This window comes from Myotis lucifugus, unplaced genomic scaffold (genome assembly GCF_000147115.1).
Source record: "Myotis lucifugus unplaced genomic scaffold, Myoluc2.0 scaffold_107, whole genome shotgun sequence".
NCBI lineage: Eukaryota > Metazoa > Chordata > Mammalia > Chiroptera > Vespertilionidae > Myotis > Myotis lucifugus.
The window spans coordinates 1,693,016-1,705,426 of record NW_005871155.1 but is presented as its reverse complement, the minus strand read 5'-3'; the positions used below and the strand labels follow the sequence as shown (position 1 = coordinate 1,705,426).

Here is a 12,411-nt window from a genome sequence, read left to right as displayed (position 1 = left end):
AGCTTTTCAATAATAGGGAGTGTGTATTAATTTATCATTTATTTTACTTCATACATGATTTCCACCCTTTCAAAGCCACAAGGGAAATCACTTAGGCTATGTTAACTGTGTGGCCAAGATCTTGAGAATAAGATCATGATAGTAGCTTCCAGTTCTATTTAGTAGTTCCTTCATTTTTTCTCAGCTTACGTCAAAGCAAATGGTTTTATCAAATGCCAGCAAATGATTCCATTTATGTAGTCTTTTGCAAGTGGCCTTTACATTATACATAGATTCTAAATATTAAGATAATAATATAGAAAAAGGCAATATCCCTCTGCAGGGTACCTGACCAAAACATGTCTTTGCTTTTATTAATTTTTACTTTATCTGCATAAGGAAATATAATTTTGAAAGCTCTCTTAGGTTGTTTGTTTCATACTATGTGCTATGATTAAACTAAGGACTGAAATGTATTTCCTTTAATCATTTAGAATTTTACTAAGTCAGTATTTTGCAATTTACTATCAACATGTTCAATTACTTGACATTCTTTTCTAGCTACCCTATTTAAGGTGACATACTCTCTTTTAAGGAAATGGTGCTCTCTATAGGTTTACTGCATAAATAACAATACCAAGAATATACTTGTCCCAAAGGACATGATGTCCATCATACCAGTAAAATTATAAAATAAAAACACAGAAGGATTAAATAACCTACCTATGATCAATCAAATAATCAAAGATGGAGTCAGTCTAATACTTGCATTAGCCTGAAACTGTGGGTTTTTAAAATACATTTTTATTGATTTCAGAGAAACAGCAATGATGAGAGAGAATCATTGATTGATCGGCTGCCTCCTGCATGCCCTACACCCAGGTCAAGCCCACAACCCAGGCTGTTCCCTGGAAAATCGAACTGTGATCTCTTGGTTCATAGGTCGATGCTCAACCACTGAGCTGCATTGGCCAGGCTGAAACTGTGTTTTTTTTTAGTGTAGTCCCTAACTTCTAAACAATCTATTCTTACTGTCTTTTACAATCACTGATAGAGCTGAGTGCAAGAAACCACTCCTCCTTTCTCCCAAACCATTCAGAATTATCCTACAACAAAAGCTGCCCCCACCTTAAGATTCCTAACCCAACTCTTTAACCTAAAACACCAAGATGCTACTGACAAATTGGAAAGTACAAGTTGTGTCCACTAATTAACAAAATCCTGGGGCTACATCTGGCTTATCCTATGCCTGAAGGACATAGTAAAAATAATAGGCCAGAAACAATGAGGGGAAAGAAAATGTAAGGGAGAAAGGCATCTATCTACCTGGGCTCCCCTCATGAAAATTTATGTTTTACTTCAACTATTTAATTAATACAATTAATAGGATAGTAGCAGTATCTCTCCTTTGACAATTTGTTGCATATACAATTGTTTTCATGTTAACACCACATTGCTTGAGAAGGAAATTAAAGAGGGAGCTGCCCAGGTGGGAACAGAAGTTCAGGGGTAAGAGGGTGTCAGAAATAGTAGTCAAAACTTTACCTTGCAGGACTTAACAGCCTGTAAAAGTGGAATTAATTGGCTTTCTTTTCCACTATTAAGACGATGAACCACCACAATTACCAGTGCTATTAGCACAACAGATCATTCAGTCATCAATCACTTTCCGAATTTGGCCTCAAAGCCCAAACAGTTTTAGAGTGGCTATTGGAAACTTCATTCCAGGCCTGACCAACCGACTTTCAAATGTACGCTGGGAATACAAAGTCTGTTTCAAGTGAGATGGCTATAGGATAGGGAATACGTGCATTCAGGGAAGAATAAATTGGACATGGCCATTTCCCAGCTTCTTTCATAGGGAGGAGGGTGGGGTAGAACGGTGAAAATCATAGATATGACTCTACCTGACCTTTTAGTAAAACAAATTTACATACTATGCTCCCAAACAAAAATTTTGGAAAGGCCTCTTTTGATTCATATCATTACAAAATAAATAGCTTTCCAGGGTGAGATGCTAACCATTTCAGCTGTCCCCTTACAATGGCCTAATGTGCAGAGGCATAGACATAAAGTATTTAAAAATAAAATCATTATTCCCATGTACCTACTCACAGAAACAACTACGTTTATAAGTGTAGCATAGCAAGGTCCTAAACTGATTACTAGTCAAAAGCAGTATATGTAATCTAAGAAACATAGACTGCCTATGGGTCCCCAGTTCACACACTACACTATTTCTCTACAAGTTACATATATTCTTCTCTGTTGACCTATGGAAAGCTAATTCTGGAAAACAGGCAGGTAATAACATGATTTCTTATGTACATGAATATTTTCACACATATTTATTTCCATATATATGCAACCAGGCAAAACACAAGTACATGCAATGTAACTATGATCCTCAATTTAACAGAACTGTTAGGAACTTGGAATTTTCTACAATCAAGCTACAATATTTACTTACTTTCCTATGGGTTAAACAAACCTTATGTTCTGATTTCATGAAAAAGACATTTATTTAGAGGCTTAATTATAGATCTACATGAAATAAATACCCATATAATCTCTCTCCCGTTCTATTTTTCATATTTTTATCTAAGTGCACAATTACTGTAAACTTAGCCTTATTCTGAACAGCTTCTGCCAGTTAAGTTGGGATTGAGATAGGATTAAAGAAGATTAACATAGAGGGCAAAAGGAGGGTAAGACTTGTGTCTGCCAGTCACTTAACATATATCGTTTGGATATCTTCAACTGGTCTATGTAGAACCTACTGTGATAATATCACTACAAGGCTGGCATTAACGTTTATTATTTTAAAAGTAATGTCTTAAAAATCACTAAGTTGTTTAAAAAGCAAAACAGAAAAATGATTTCAAACTAATATGTTTACAGAAATTAAAAGGGCAGCTTTTACAATGGGAAAACAAAGATTCCGTATTAAAATATAAAAGCATGAGTGCTTTGTGCTAATATTCACAAATCATTTTAAAACTAAACAAAACCAAAACCCCGACGAAGAGATCAAACTTCCTTGCCCAAGACCAGCCTTCTTCAGAGAAAGTATCTCCCTTCCCCGTCAAGCAGTGGTGAGCTGGGGGTGGGGAGATAAAGGAAGGCCCAAAGACTGAAAAGTAACTTTTGTCTCCACCACTATTTTGACTCAATGGGTTGTCTGTCTGATTAAAATAAGTCTGATAACTTTGACTCTGTGGAATTCCGTTATCATTAGAACAAATGTTCGCTCATTAAAAAAAATTATCTAAACACAATTACATGAATCTTTCCTTTTAGAATTGAGGTTACAAACCACTAAAAACCAGTTTTATTGCTCCCCCCACCTTCCAACCCATCTTATTTGCAGTAAAGAAACGGTTTTCGTTACACCGATGCTCTGAGCCTTTTTCTGCAAACCTTAAAAGACTTCTCCCTTTTTAATTTTGTGGTATGTAGTCTGAACTCAATTCGCTGCCTTCGCGAGACCCCGCTCGCCTTCACTCCTGAAAGTAATTTCCCCCCGAGCCAAGCAGTAGGCGGAGATGTGAGTGTGTGTGGGGTGGGGGTGGGGGGACTAAGGAAGAGGTTCCGGGGAGGGGTCCCTCAGATCATGGGTGTCCCGCCGTCACCCTCCCACCTGGACCAAACCTCGCTGTCTGGGAGCGCAGGAAAGTGGTCGGGGAGCTCGGAGAGCAGGACGCATCGGCGCAGGCCGCCCGCTCCGCCCGCCCCGCCCCTCCCGGCCTCCTCCCGCTACCGGTGTCCAGGCCCCTTCTCTCCTTGGAGGTTGGCCCTGGTAGGATTGGGCGTCGAGGGGACATGTCGGGCCGGCCTCGCACGACAGATTTGGACTGGGCTGGGCGGAGGGTGGAGGCCCCGCAGCCGCCTCAGGAATACCTGCCCGCGCCGGCCGCTTACCTCTTCTGCTCGGGTGTGAGGCTCCGGCGTCTTGTGTGTTTCATCTCCTAGGAAACGGCAGGGGCGCGCCAGCTCCTGCGCATCTGGCCGGATTACACCCGCCCACAGAGGGGCGTGGCTAGACGACAGGCCCCTCCCACCAGGCCAACCCCGCCCCATCCTGAGCCGCTCTGCTCCCTGAAGGGCGGGGCTTCCGGGAACACCTGGGCGTCCTTTGAGCTCATTTACATTTCTGCCTTTTGGGTCCCTGACTTTCAGATTTGGGGTTTGGGGGAGTCTTGATTACCTTTTCAGTTCTCTGTAGAAAGTTGATTGGTTTGCCTTTTATTTTGTTTGGTTTTTGCTCCAATTCATTCTACCAAGTCTTGCTTGATTCACTAAATCTGGTACCCAGACTTGGGAAGGGCAAGATATAGCATATCTTGGCCTCTTCTAATTCATTTCCTCTTATATTGGTCAATTCCTCACGTATGTGTTATCTCTTAGGCCACACTTCTGAGTTTGTTTTTATTTATTCATTCAGAGAACCTACTCAGTTGCAGTCACAGTGTTAGATGGTGGTATTTACAAGATGAATGAATGTGTGAATAAATGAGTAAATAGTAGTAACTAGACTAGAGTTCGAGAGGAGGATACACTTACGTTATTGCAAAAAAACAAACAAACACCCTTCAGACTGGCTAGCTAAAAGGGTCTATAAATCAGAAGCATGACACATGAGGCAGTGATGTTTCTATTTAGTAGTTATCTATTAGGTGTCAGGCTCTAGCCTTGACACTAAGAATAATACCAAGGTAGCAAGACAAATGCTCACAGCCCTCTCACAGCTTAAAGTGACATAGACAGGCAAAGTAAAAAGCATAAATCAGATTATGGAGATCTTATATACACCATTATGAAGACTAAGCCAAACCATTCGGCAATAGTGGACCTCTGAAGAATTTTCCACAGAGGAGTGACACGTTCAATTCGCATTTTAGAAAGATCACAAGAGCAGTGGTGGATAGGTGGATTTGAGCAGTGAGTCTGGGGGCAAGAGAAAGACAAAGAAGCTACTGTAGTTTATCAAGAGAAATTATGAGGATCCAACTATAGCAGTGCTGATGGAAATAGGACTGAGAAGGACAGATTTCAAGGGATATTTAGGAGTTAAAATTGACTGGACTAGACAATATTGCTTAGATGAGTGGTAGATAGTGGTATCCACAACTAAGTTGGAAAATATTGGAAGACAAGCAGATTTGAAGAGAGAGGGTGGGGGAGATAATAGGCCTAGTTTTAAAAATTTTGAGTTTGAGAAAAATCCAAATGGATTTTTCCAAATGGAACATGGTTTTTAGCATGTTCACAGCTTATAGCTTTCTACCAGAGCAAGGAAGTCGGTGCCACTTAATGATATACAACATCATCTTAGTTAAGTGCCACCCCAGTACTGAAGCCCTCAGAACCTACCTGAGACCTCCAGAGGTTGCAGGCAGAAAAGTGTTGTCTCTATAACATGTGGAAGAGTGCCTGGTATATAGGTGCTCAATAAACATTTGATGAATAATGATACAGATTATTTCCTCTAGCAGTTCATGTTCTAGAACAGGAATTTGCATTTTACAGTCTGGTAGGAGCTGTCTTTTAGGCTTGGTTGACTTTTGTTTTTACAGAGATATTCTTATCAAATTATTCCTTGGATTTGTTTTACTGAGCCACTGCTTTGCATTAGAAGCATTTAAAATGTTGTTTTAAACACGGAACAATTTATTTTCATTTTTTAAAATATAAATTAATTGGAAAAATAAAAACAGGCAAATTTAAAATGAGAAAATGAACATTATCTCCAATATTTTGCTATATTTTTCCCAGTTTATTTTTAAACCCAAAATTTTATTAAACATAAAATCTGTTATCACTTAAGAAGCCAGTCCTCTAAACAAACAACTGATTTTCACACTAAACAAGGAAAACCATTTATCACCATATAAGTAGATTTTCCACTAACGCAAGAATATGTGTGGATGTGTTGGTTTTACCATGTTCACAGCTTGTAGCTTTCTACCAGGGCAAGTACGTCAGTGCCACTCAATGATACACAACATTATTTTGGCTAAGTGCTGAAGCCCTCTAGACCTACATCAGAGACTGTCCCAGAAGCTGTAGGCAGAAGCCAGGGAGGGGCTCAGATCCAAAGACATTAAACCCAAACGCTTGATTGGAACTTCAGGCACAAAACATCCCTGTGGAGGACCATGACCATCTGGAAGGGGCGGGGTTGGGAACCTGAGATCAGGCTTATCTGTCAAGAAGCAGCTACTTTGCTGCATTATGTTTAAACAGACTGTTCAGTTGACTTCATTCCTGTCACAAATAAGTCGAAAGCCTGTCCTGCTCAGGAGGAAGTAATAAATTATATCACCTCGAGAATGTTCGCTTCTGTCAAATGAATTTGTGGAACTGATCTTTATCTATATGTTTTTAGGTCCAGCAACTTTGTTTATATGTTATATTCACTGACTTAGGAGATTTTATTGTAATATGATATATCATCAAGTTCCTGCCCAAAATGAAGCTCAGAAGCTGAAATAAAATTTTAAAAGTACTAGAGGTACATCATAAAGACAAGTGACTATTGAAATTCCAATTTTCATTCCCAGCTTTTTTGATTTCTTAAAATGCATATTTCTTGATTAGAGTCAAAATGGAACATTTGGGGGAAGTTATGTTAAAAAAGAAACCACTTCAGGAAATCAAGGAAGCTTTTTAAGAATAGGAGGTACATGTCAGGAGGTACATGTAAGCTTCCGATTTTTCAAACACCATACAAGTCTTTCAGTGTGGTTTTTAATCGACTTCATACAGAGATTTTAGAGATATTTACTTAGATATGATTTTACAATGTCAAGATGTATAGGTTTTGGTTTTTTTTATATAAAAAGACATTTTTCTTTTGCCCAGCCAGTGTGCTCAGTGGTTGAGCATTGACCTATAAACCAGGAAGTCATGGTTTGATTCATGGTCAGGGAACATGCCCAGGTTTCTGGCTTGATCCCCAAAGTGGGGTATGCAGGAGGCAGCCAATTGATAATTCTCTCTCCACATTGATGTTTCTATCTCTCTCTCCCTCTCCCTCCCTCTCTGAAAGTGATAAAAAAAATATATTTTTAAAAAGTAGTTTTAGGAAAAAATAAAATTAGCATGTAATGGTTCCCTGATCATATGTATTGCCTATGTCAATGAGAATTCTGTTATATCAAAACTAGTGGCCCGGTACACGGATTTGTGCTCATTGACAGGAAATTAATTCGAAGAAATATTTTAGAGTCTGGGGAGGGACCGAAGGAGGGCTCCAGGGCATGTCTGGCCCTTCTCTCCCAGTCCCGCTGGACCCCAGCAGCAAGCTAACCTACTGGTCAGAGCGTCTGCCCCCTGGTGGTCAGTGTGTGTCATAGAGACTGGTTAAGTGGTTGAATGAACAGTCGGACACTTAGCATATTAGGCTTTTATTATGTAGGTTACTGGTTCTGGGAATTCTTTGTTGTCTGGCTTTTTAGTGAATCATTTTAGAGCTTAAATATATTTAAAATTTGAATATGGTAAAAATTTGCAGCTGAGATGACTCCAGCTTAAATGGCTTCTGCTGGCAAAAGATGATTTATACAGTAGAGCAAAAATAGTCCACAATTATTTATGAAAAAAATGACAGTTCTGGAAATTTGCTGCTGTTTTTTTTTTTTATTAGAAATGAGGAGGCTAGAAAATTCAACAGCTTTCCACTTCCCCACCTCAACAAACATAATTCCAGACTTTTAATTTTTTAGCCATCTGAATTGCCTCAATTTTCATGTTCACTTTATAGGTATGGATTTAACTGATGTTGAAGCCAAATGATAAATGCTGGAGGAGGAACATCATTGAATTTGATCAGTAGGTTTCACTGTCTTGCTGATCATTTCCGGAGAAAGTTGCAACATCAACATGTCCAGGATCTCTACATCCTTCCCTTCTCTTTGCCTCAGCAAGATGTGGTGGGTGCTAAGTGATCCACAATGTGTAAACCTCATGACTACTCCTCCCATAAATCTAAAAAATTTTTAAGTGTCTTGGAGTAACTCCAGAGTGGATACACATCTTCAAGAACATAGCAGTTTCTCATGAAAACACAGTAAAAATAAAGAACTTCCTTTAGACTATTCTTCTCTTTCTGAAGTTATTTCCTTGGTGAGGAATATTTATATAGAGGCTTCTATTTTAATTTTGGAAATGCAAGGATTTCACTTTATAAAAATTTGAGGTAAGATTTATATACCAGACCTTAAGTGTACAATTCATTGGGTTTTTATAAATATACTAGAGGCCCGATGCACGAAATTCGTGCAGCTGTGGTGGCTTGTCTCGGCCCTCGCAGCAGCGGCTTTGTCTGGAAGGTCATCCGGAAGGACATCCGAAAGGTTGTTCGGCTATCTGGTCTAATTAGCATATTACACTTTTATTATTATAAGTGTTATCACCACCCTGATTAAGAGATAGAATATTTCCTTTACTCCAGAAAGATCCCTCATGTCCCTAACCCACCAATCCCTATGCTTCTTCCCTATGGGCCATCTTCATTAATTTTTATTATTATAGATTAGTTTTGTCTGTTCTTGGACTTCATTTAAATGGAATCATAGAGGGTGTACTCTTTTTGTGCCCTGCTGCTTTTGTTCAACATAATGTTTTGAAATTCATCTGTTTTGTTGTGTTTATCTGAAGTTCATTTTTGAAATTACAGAACAGCATTCCATTGTATGAATTTACCATAATTTGTTTATTGACCTTCCTGTTCATTGACATTTAGTTAATATAGAGAAAACTGCTTTAATAATTCTTGTACAAATCTTTTTTGTGGAAATATGCTTTCATTTCTTTGGAGTCAATATCTAGGAGTGAAATTGCTGTGAATTGTACATTAAACTTTAAAAGAAACTGCCAAATAGTTTTCTAAAGTAGTTGTACCATTTAATGATTCTACCATCCATGTATGGCAATTCAAGTTGCTCCACATCCTTGCTAACATTTGGCATTGTGCTTTAAAAAAGAAAATTAGCCATTCTACTAATTGCACAATCTCTTATATAGTTTTTAAAATTATCTTCATTTTTGAAAGTATTACAGATGTCCCCTTTTTCCTCCCATTTCCTCCCATTGACTCTTGACACCCCCCCCCCCCCAGCCCCCAGGCTTACTACACTGTGGTCTCTGTCCATGGGTTATACATATCCTATATAATAAAAGGCTAATATGCAAATAGACAGAATGGCAGAACGACCAGTCACTATGCCGCACACTGACCACCTGGAGGCAGACACTCAATGCAGGAGCTGCCCCCTGGTGGTCAGTGTGCTCTCACAGGGGGAGCGCTGCTCTGCCAGAAGCCAGGCTCAAGGTTGGCAAGTGCAGCGGCAGTGGTGGGAGACTCTCCCGCCTCTGCAGCAGCGCTAAGGATGTCCTACTGACGGCTTAAGCCCACTAAGCCATCAGTCGGACATCTCCCAAGGGCTCCCTGACTGGGCTGAGGGACCCCCTGAGTGCACGAATTTTGTGCACCAGGCCTCTAGTATACATATAAGTTCTTTGGTAAATCTCTTCCCTCTGAGATTCATCAGTATGTTCCATGCTTCCATGTCTCTGGATATATTTTGTCCATCAGTTTATTTTGTTCATTAGATTCCACATATGAGTGAGATCATGTGATACTTGTCTTTCTCTGACTGGCTTATTTCCCTTAGCATAATACTCTCCAGGTCTTTCCATGCTGTCTCAAAGAGTAAGAGATCCTTCTTTTTTACTGCTGCATAATATTCCATGGTGTAAATGTATCACAGCATTTTTATTTACTCATCTACTGATGGGCACTTGGGCTGTTTCCAGAGCTTAGCTATTATAAAATTAGGCTGCTATGAACATAGGAGTGCATACATTCTTTCTGATCGGGGTCTTGGGGTTTCTTCAGATATATTCCTAGAAGGGGGGGGCCCTGGGTCAAATGGCAGTTTTATTTTTAAGTTTTTGAGGGAAACTCCATACTGTTTTTTTAATGGCTGCACCAGTCTGCATTCCCACCAGCAGTGTGCTAGGGTTCCCTTTTCTCCAAATCCTCGCCAACACTTGTCATTTGTTGATTTATTGATGGTAGCCATTCTGGCAAGTATAAGGTGATACCTCATTGTCAGCTTAATTTGCATCTCCTGATGATTAGGGACTTTGAGCATTTTTTCTCTCGGCCATCTGTATGTCCTTTTTGGAGAAGTGTCTATTCAGGTCCTTTGCCCATTTTTAAATTGGATTGTTTGTCTCCCTTTTGTTAGTTATATGAGTAAAAGACTGTACTCGGAAAACTATACTAGTAGGGCATTGAAAAAAGAAATAGAGGATGACACAAACAAATGGAAGCATATACCATGTTCATGGATTGGAAGAATTAACATCATTAAAATGTCCATACTACCCAAAGCAATCTATAAATACAACACTATCCCTACTAAAACACCAATAGCATATTTCATGGCTCTAGAACAAATATCTCAAAAATTTATATGGAATCAAAAAAGACTCCGAATAGCCACAGCAATCTTGAGAAAGAAGAGCAAAGTAGAAGGATTCACAATACTGGATACCAAATTATACTACAAAGTCATTGTAATTAAAACAGCCTGGTACTGGCATAAGAGCAGGCATATAGATCAATGGAATGGAACAGAGAACCCAGAAATCTACCCAAGCCATTATGCTCAATTAATATTTGACAAAGAGACAAGAGCATACAATGGAGTAAAGACAGTCTTTTCAATAAATGGTGTTGGGAAAATTGGATAGGTACATGCAAAAAAATGAAACTAGACCACCAACTTACACCATACACAAAAATAAACTCAAAATGGATAAAAGGCTTAGATGTAAGTCATGAAACCATAAAAGTCCTAGAAGAAACCATAGGCAGCAAAATCTCAGACATCTCTTGTGGCAATATGGTTTCGATACATCCCCTAGAGCCGTGGTCGGCAAACTGCGGCTCGTGAGCCACATGCGGCTCTTTGGCCCCTTGAGTGTGGCTCTTCCTAAGCCTTAGGAGTACCCTAATTAAGTTAATAACAATGTACCTACCTATATAGTTTAAGTTTAAAAAATTTGGCTCTCAAAAGAAATTTCAATCGTTGTACTGTTGATATTTGGCTCTGTTGACTAATGAGTTTGCCTAGAGCAAGGGAAACAAAGGAAAAAAATAAACAAATAGGGCTACATCAAAATAAAAAGCTTCTTCACAGCAAAAGAAACCATCAACAAAATGAAAAGGGATCCCACTGTATGGGAGAACATATTTGCCAAGGATATATGTGATAAGAGGTTAATTTCCAAAATATATAAAGATCTTCATTTAGTTTTAATTTTCATTTCCCTGATGACTAACAACATTGAGCATTTTTTTTCCATGTATATATTAGCTATTCATACATTTTCTTTTGTGAAGAACCTGTTCAAGTGCTTTGGCAATTGTTTATTGGGTTTTTTGTTTTCTTGTTACTGATTAGCTTGAGTTTTAATATATTCTGCATACAGGGTTTTTTTTTTTGTCAGATACATATTTTGCAAATATTTTCTTTTTGTAGCTTGCTTTTTCTCTTTCTTAGTAGTCTCATTTGCTAAGCAGAAGTTTTACATTTTGATAATGTCCTACTCTTCTTTGACAGTTAGTGCTTCTGTGTTCTCTCTAAGAAATCTTTACCTACCACAAGATTGCAAAGATATTCTCCTATGTTTTCTTGAAGCTTTATAGTTTTAGCTTTTACAATTAGGTCTATGGTCTATCACAAACTAATTTTTGTGTGAAGTGTGATATAGGGGTTGAGGTTCATCCCCCCCCCCCGCCCCCCAGGTGGATAGCTGGTGTAGTATATTAACTTCTTAAATGTTAAATCAAAAACCTGGGATAAACTTCATATGAAAATGATGTATCTTTTTAAGTGTGTTGTTGGAATTTAATTTTATATTATTTTGGTAGGGATTTTTCAATTGTGTTCATGAGGGACATTGATTTGAAATTTGTTTTCTTACTATATTTTGTCAAATTTTCCTTTTAGCACTGTGCTAGACTCATGAACACATCTAGAAAGTATTCCCTTCTCTTTTACTTCCTGAAATAATTTGGGTAGATTAATATTACTTCTCCTTTAAATGTTTGGTAGCATTCAACAGTGAAATAATCTAAGCCACGTATTTTCTTTGTAGAAAAGTTTTTAATTACAAATTCATCTTATTTAATAATCATAGATTTATTCATAATTTTTATTTTGTGTCAGTCTTGGTAACTCTTTTTTCAAGGAATTTTCTTATTTCGTCTCAGTTGTCTAATTCACTGGCTTCCAGTTATTCATAACATTTCCTTATTGTCCTTTTGATGCCTGTAGGATGTGTCTTCATTGTGCCTTCATTTTTGAAAAACACTTCTGCTGGGTATGGGACTCTGGGTTGACATGTTTTATTTTC

At 38.4% G+C, this 12,411-nt stretch overlaps 1 protein-coding gene and 1 long non-coding RNA gene across 14 annotated transcripts in view; one reads left to right on the top strand and one right to left on the bottom strand.

Moving 5' to 3' along the window:
• Positions 1 to 3,998, bottom strand: part of MAK (male germ cell associated kinase) — a 59,037-nt gene extending 55,039 nt beyond the window's left edge. For 11 of the 13 annotated variants that reach the window (XR_002830302.1, XR_002830305.1, XR_002830301.1 and 8 more), the window contains exon 1: positions 3,901 to 3,998. The gene's annotated coding sequence lies outside the window, so the exon portion shown is untranslated. The other 2 variants (XM_023757409.1, XM_023757410.1) reach the window with 2 other exon arrangements.
• Positions 1 to 12,411, top strand: part of LOC111826870 — a 59,600-nt gene that overhangs the window by 33,745 nt on the left and 13,444 nt on the right. The gene's annotated exons all lie outside the window — the stretch shown is intronic.